This window comes from Hypanus sabinus, chromosome 8, assembly GCF_030144855.1.
Source record: "Hypanus sabinus isolate sHypSab1 chromosome 8, sHypSab1.hap1, whole genome shotgun sequence".
NCBI lineage: Eukaryota > Metazoa > Chordata > Chondrichthyes > Myliobatiformes > Dasyatidae > Hypanus > Hypanus sabinus.
In genome coordinates, this window is record NC_082713.1 from 56,014,403 (window position 1) to 56,022,531 (window position 8,129).

The following is an 8,129-nucleotide window of genomic DNA, read 5'->3' on the forward strand; positions in this document are numbered from 1 at the left end:
TTTTATATAAAAAATGTCTTTTATGATGTATGACTTATCTTTAAATTTTTGATTACAGAGCGGTATACCTTTATGTATTATGCTATAACATTTTGATCAATTTTATTACAATATATGAATGTACACAAGTTATGTTGAGATGTATCTATGTGTTGCACTCTGGAAATCTTTTTTTACTTCTGAATAAAAATATTGTAAAAAGAAAAAAAAAGAAACATAGAAAACCTACAGCCCAATACAGGCCCTTCAGCCCACAATGCTGTGCTGTACATGTACTTTAGAAATTACCTAGGGTTACTCATAGCCCTCTTTTTTTTAAAGCTCCATGTACCTGTCCAAGCAGCTTAAAACTGTGCCCTCTTCTGTTAGCCATTTCAGCCCTGGGAAGAAGCCTGTGACTATCCACATGATCAATGCCTCTCATCATCTTATACAACTCTATCAGGTCACCTCTCATCCTCCGTCACTCCAATGAGAAAAGGCCGAGTTCACTCAACCTATTCTCATAAGGCATGCTCCCCAATCCACGCAACATCCTTGTAAATCTCCTCTGCACCCTTTATATAGCTTCCACATCCTTCCTGTAGTGAGGTGACTAGAACTGAGCACAGTAGTCCAAGTGGGGTCTGACCAGGGTCCTATATAGCTGTAACATTACCTCTCAGTTCTTGAACTCAATCCCATGTTTGATGAAGGTCAATGCACTGTTTGCCTTCTTAAGCACAACAGTCAACTTGCAGAGCAGCTTTCGAGTGTCCTATGGACTCAGATCTCAAGATCCATCTGATCCACCACACTGCCAAGAGTCTTTTCATTAATACAATATTCTGCCATCTGAAGTATTTGACCTACTTCAACCTGTCCTCACATGGTCTTATGAGGATAAGTTCAGCAAGCTAGGGCTTTTCTCTTTGAAGTAAAGGAGAATGAAAGGTGATTTGACAGAGATGTACGAGACCATAGCAGGCATAGATTATGTGGATAGCCAGACCTTTTCCCCAGGGTGGAAAAGATGAATACTAGGGCAATAATTTTAAAGTGTATGGAGGAAAGTATACAGGAGATATAAGTGGTAAGAAAGTGAGTGTGTTGGGTGAGTGGAACACACATATCAGGGATGGTTGTAGAGTCAGATATACTATGTACATTTAAGAAACTCCCATATAGAAAAATGGAGTGCTATTTAGAAGGGTTAGATTGATCATAGAGTAAGTTAAAAGATTGGCACAATATTGTGGTCTAGTTTTCTATCTCACTCATTACAATTCCATGTTCTCCCCTGCTCATTAACACCCTACCCTCCTCTGCTCTCCCCTGCCTTCCATCTCCCATTTACTCTTACCTCAACCAAGTCATTGGGTGTATTTAAGGCAGAGATTGATAGGTATCTGAGTAGTCAGGGCATCAAAGGTTATGGTGAGAAGGTGGGGGAATGGGACTAAAGGGGAGATTGGATCAGCTCATAATGAAATGGCAGAGCAGACTCGATGGGCCGAATGGCCGACTTCTGCTCCTTTGTATTATGGTCTCACCAGTTTCTCACTTGCCTGTCCTATCCCTCCCTTCCTCTTCTAATTCACAAAATACTTCCTCCCACTCTCCACTTCCCTTCTGCCATCTTTCTAACCGATGCATCCTATTAGTTTTCCTCACAAGGTTTCATTGAGGATGAAGATATCAAAGCCAAGCAGAAGATCAAAGCTATCTCATGGATGAAGTCCTGCTTTTACAAACTCCAGGATGATTGCCAGACAGCATGGCATGATTCCTAAAATCAGCCAGAAATCAAATCTGTAAGTGTTGGAGAGATGTTAGGCGAGAGAACCTGCATAACAAAAATTTACAAAAGTGTTTGTCCAGGGTATCAACAATATCAGTGTTTAGAATCAGAATCAGGTTTATTATCACCAGCATGTGTCATGAAATTTGTTAACTTAGCAGCAGCAGTTCAATGCAATACATAATATAGAAGAGAAAAACAACAAAATAATACTTAATAAGTAAATCAATTACAGTATGTGTACATTGAATAGATTAAAATCATGCAAAAAACAAATAATATATTAAAAAAGTGAGGTGGTATTCATGGGTCCAATGCCAGTTTAGGAATCGGATGGCAGAGGGGAAGAAACTGTTCCTGGATCAGAGTTTGTGCCTTCAGGCTTCTGTACCTCCTTCCTGATGGTAAGTGAGAAAAGGGCAAGCCCTGGGGTGCTGCAGGTCCTTGATAATGGACAGCGCATTTCTCAGACACCAGTCGTTGAATTACTTGATTCCTGGTATGGCACCATGCTGAAGCCAGTAGAGATGTTGCCTCAAGGCACCATGGACCTGCATTCTATCTATATTTTATTTAGAGCTTCAACATGGAACTGGCCTTTCTGGACAATAAGCTATGCTGCCAAACAACCCATGTATTTAACACTAGCCTAATCACAGGTCAATTTACCTAACTGGTATATCATAGGACTGTGGGTGGAAGCCATGACATCTGGAGGATACCCACGTACAGATGGGAAAAACATACAAATTCCTTACAGATAGTGTCAGAATTTAACTCCAGTTACCGATGTCTTGAGCTGTAGTATCTTTGGACTAACCATAATGCTACCCTGACACACCCCCTGACCTTTGATGCTGTGTGTGGAGTTTGCATGCTCACTGTCATTATATATATTTATCCTGGGAGCTTCAGTTTTCCCCACTTATTAATATTGGTTTATGATTGTCACATGACAAGATAGTGAAAATTTTACTTTTGCATTGATCTATTTACGCTATGAACATAGTTTTTGTATCAATTATGCTTTCTTGAATATATTGTATATTTTATTTTCTTGTGAACGATGCTTATCCGATGCTATAAGCCTGTGATGCCCCAACAAGTAAGTTTTTCACTGCTCCAGTACATATTTGTTCTTCATATAAGACAATAAATGACTTTGAATTTAACAGCCATATGGATTATTCAAAAACATAAGTACATTGTAGTACAAGGGAAAAGTAGTGACAGAATACAAAAAGTACACGCAGTGGCCACTTTATTAGGTATACTGTACATAAACCTGCCTGTAGCCGTTACTGTCTTGGGAAAAAATCCCTGGCTATCCACTCAATCTATGGCTCTTATCCTCTTGTACACCTTTATCAAGTTTCTTTTCATGCTACATCACTCCAAAGTGAAAATTCTCAGCTTGCTTAACCTGCTTTCATAAGTTATGTGCTCTAGTCCAGGCAGCATCCTTGTAATTCTCATCTCCACCCTCTCCATAGCCTCCACATCCTTCCCACGATGAGGCAGTGGAGTCAGCAGCTTAACCAGGAGGTGGGAGAGAAAATTAGTTGAGAATAATCAAACTCAGAACTATGGATGTGAGTCGGTGGTGTTCCAAATTACAAACCGGTCCTTTATCCAAACCGATTAAAGCAGCTTTGATAAACATATTTATAACTTGTCTTGAGTCTTTGATCTGGTTGCCCCAGGGCATTGGAATTCACCAGAATTGTCACCTAATTCTTTGAGATGCATTTCTAAATGCCTGACTGTGCACCAACCCTCTCCCTTTATTAATTTGAGTATCTACTCCTCTTGTTCTGACACTACATAAGGCATTGATCAGACCACACTTGGGAGTATTGTGAGCAGCTTTGGGGCTCCTATCTAATAAAGGAGTTGCTGGCATTGCAGAGGGCCCAGAGGAACATGATCTCAGGAATGAAAGGGTTAACAGTTTTTGATGGCTCTGAATCTGCACTCATTGGAATTCAGAAAAATGAGTGACAATCTCTTTGAAATCTATCAAACATTGAAAGGGTAAATAGAGTAGATGTTCCCTATGATGGGAGAGCCTAGGACCAGAGGACAAAGCCTCAGAATAGAGGGGCATCTTTTTAGAATAGAGATAAGGGAGAATTTATTTAGCCAGAGAGTGGCGAATCTGTGGAATTCATTGCCATAAGTGCCTGTGGAGGCCAAGTCTTTAGGTATATATTGGGCAGAGGCTGATAGATTCTTGATTGATCAGGGGATGAGGTATATGGGTAGAGGCAGGAGTTTGGGGCTGAGAGGGAAATGGATCAGCCATGGTGAAATTTGAATAGATGAATGAATGAAATTTATTTTGATCAGTACAAATATAACAAAAAGCATAATTTTCAACGATGATTTCATACAACAAAATTAAATAATAAAAATCTTTAAAACAGACTGAAAGAGTGTAGGCTGAAGCTAGTTTATTACATCTACCCCTCTTACTTATACAAAAACATATTTGGCATCAATCATCACATCAAAACAAACAATTTCATAATCTTTTAACACAAAATCCAATTCCAAGTATCATTTATTTACATTACTCCCATTCATTTTAAATCATTTATATTTGTTCATTAAATTATTTTTAAATAATTTTTTAAACAAGAGTGGCATGTTTTTAAATTCTCACAACTGTTCTATAGATTCACCCCTGACTGAAATACAATGATTTTTTACATTTGTTCTTACCCTTTGTTTTTGAAATATACATGTTCCTACCAAATCATGTTGACTTTCTCTCATTTTAAACAATCTTTGGATACTTCATGGTAACTGTCCATTTTTTACTTTATACGTAATTTGTAGTATTTAAAAATCTACAAAATCTCTGAATTTTGAAGTGTTGAATTGAGTAACAGTGGATTGGTTGGCTCATAATGACTTGACTTATTTACAATTCATATGGCTTTCTTTTGGAGTAGAAAAATCGAGTTTGTATTTGTTTTGTATGTATTTCCCCATACCTCTACACAGTAAGTCATGTATAAGTCTATAAGTGAACAGTATAATGTATACAAAGATTCCTGATTTAAGAAATCTTGCGTTTTGTACAATATTGCAATAGATTTTGACATTTTTGCTTTGACATAATTTGTGATTTCCAGCTTAATTTGTTATCTATTACCACTCCTAAAAATTGTTTGTTTTATTTAGATCTAGTGATAATTTGTTAGTATCAAACCATTTCTTTATAATTTTTAGTTCTTTCTCCAGTTTCCAAAAGTTGTTTCAGATGTTCCCCACTACAAAATATAGTTGTATCATCAGCAAATAATATACATTTTAATGTCTAAGAAACCATACATATATTGTTTATATACAAAATGAACAGCAATGGACCAAACACTGAACCTTGTGGAACTACACAATTTACCCTCAAAAGTTTTGAATTAGAGTTGTTTATATGTACATATTGATACCCGTCTTCCAAATAACTATTTAACCAGTCATGTGCCACCCCTCTAATACCATACCTTTCTAATTTTGTTAATAGTTTATGGTCAATGATATCAAGAGCTTTTTTTAGATCAAGGAATATTCCCACTGTGTATTAATTTTTTTCTAAAGCATTTGATATTTCTTCTACAAAACCTATTAATGTTATTTTAGTGTTTTTTTTACTGAAACCATATTGCTGTTCACAGAGTATATTATGTTTTGTTATAAAATCATTTAACCATACAAATATTTTTTTTCCAATATTTTGGAAAACTGTGAGAGCAAAGAAACTGGTCTATAGTTTGAAAATACATGGTTAACTCCAGCTTTGTATAATGGAATGACCTTGGCTATTTTCATTTTATTGGGAAATTTTCCAGCAAAGACTGATTACAGATGAGTCAGTGGTTTCACAACGCAATGATATTTTTAATTAAATACATATCATATCCATTCCAATCTGTAAATTTCTTGCTCTTTGATTTAATATCAATTATTTCTTTTTCATCAGTTGCTCTAATAAACATAGTGTAAGTGTTTATATTGATAATATTACTATTTATTCCATCCTTATTGCTGGGTTCAGTAATTGATTTAGCTAATTTGGTTCCCACATTAACAAAGAAAGCATTAAACCTATCTGCAACTAAATTAGTAACCTTTATTACCATATCATTATTTGAATTAAAGTAATATGGTTAAATTATTTTTCTTTTATCCTTTTTAATAATTTCATTTAAAACTCACCAGGTATTGTAATCATTACTATTATTCTCCAATAATTTACTATAACTCCTTTTACTAGATCTCATAATACTTGTTAATATTTTTATATATCTTACTTGATTTCAGCTTCCTTTTTTCTATGTTTTAAGAATTTCTTATATAATACATTTTTCTTTTAAAAAGCATTTTGTATTCCCTTTGTTAACCAAGGCTTATCAATATACTTCTCGTCAACTTTTTTAACTAGAGGGCAGAATTTATCACACAAATTAGTTATTACAGAAACAAATGCTTCATAGGCTTCATCTACATAAACTGTATTCCAATCTTGTTTAATTAAGTCCTCCCTAAGAAATTTAATGGTACCTTCTGTTATAGGTTGAATTAACCTACTAGTTTTAATTTCATTATTAATCATGATGCAGCTCTCAAAAGCTACAAAAATAGACAGGTGATTGCTAACATCATTTATGAGTAAACCTGTTATTTTCCCATCAGTAATTATGTTATCGATGAGTGTAGCATTATTTACAGTTATCCTGCTTGGTTGTGTGATTGAAGGATATAAACTCATGCAAAACATTGTATTGATAAAATTTGTTATTTGTGTATGTCCATGAGGATTTAACAAGTCAATATTAAAATCCCCACAGACAAAACATCCTTCTTATTGTTAATGTTATCATAAAACCCAATCAACTTATCTTTAAATGTATCTATGTTGGATCCTGGGGTTCTATATATACAGCTTATAATTACATTTGTTGATTTCTCAACTTTAATTTCTACAGTTACACATTCCATAATCTTGTCTAAAGCAAAAGACACTTTTTTCAACATTTTCACTTTTGTAAGATGATTTGATATATAGTGCAACCCCCTCCCCTTTTAGTAAGCCTATTAATTAAAAATAAATCATACCCTTCAATCTCAACCATGGCAATTTGCTCCTTTAGCCAGGTCTCAGAAACAGCTATTAAACTTCTTATGATATTGATTCAAACAATCCTGGATTTTTAAAAGATCCAGAGGCTTCTACTATTAAAATGTATTATTGATATAGTTCCATCCATATTCACATTTCTTTTGAACTGCTATTCAGTGTAGTAATTGCACTGTTGATACATGCTGTGGTAAAAATGATTGTCCTGATTAATATCATTTTCAATATTATAGAGACTATACTCTTTGTAATCAAATGTTTTAAAATAGAGATCCTCCACCTCTGTACTTCCAATCTGCAAGTCAGTTCTCGTCATCCAGAAGTAAAGTTTTTGCTCAAGTTAGTGTAAGTACCCTTCCTTCGATCAAACAGTTCTATGATGAAATGGTGGAGTAGAGTTGATGGGCCAAATTGCTTAATTCTTTTCCTATATGTTATGGTCTTGTGGAGCAACCTCAATAGCAAATGGCCTAATTCTCCTCCTATGTCTTACGGTGTTATGGAGAGTATTCTAACTGGTTGCATCACCACCTCATTAGGTAGGGCCACTGCACAGAATCAGAAATCAGTTCTCTGTTGTAAATGGAGCCATTTTCATCATGGAAATCAACCTCCCCAGTATAGAGGCCATCTTCAAAACGCAATGCCTCAAAAGGATGGCATCCATTATTAAGGACCCCCATTACCCAAGACATGCCCTTTTCTCATTCCTACCATCAGGAAGGAGGTGCAGGAGGCTGAAGACACACACTCAACTTTTTAGGAATAGCTTCACCATTTCATTTCTAAACATTTCAAGAACTCAAGAACACTGCTTCAATATTTTTACTTTGTTTACTTATTTTTATCTTGTAACTTGAACTGTGGTTTGCACCTCGGTCTCAGAGGAATGTTGAATTGGTTAGCTCTATACATGTGTATAGTTGAATGACAATAAATTAAAACGATCATTTGAAAACATACTTATATCAGGGTAGTACAAAGGGAAAGCAATGTAGAATATGTTAACAAAGTATAGTGACAGTAGAAAATAAGGTGCAGGGTCACAACAAGTTAGATAGTGTGATCAAGCCTTCATCTCCGTGATACAAGCTCCATTCAGGAGTCCTATATATAGTATAGAACATTACAGAACAGTATAGGCACTTTGTTGTGCAGATTTTTTAACCAATTCTAAGATCAATATAATCCCTCATCCATGTGTCT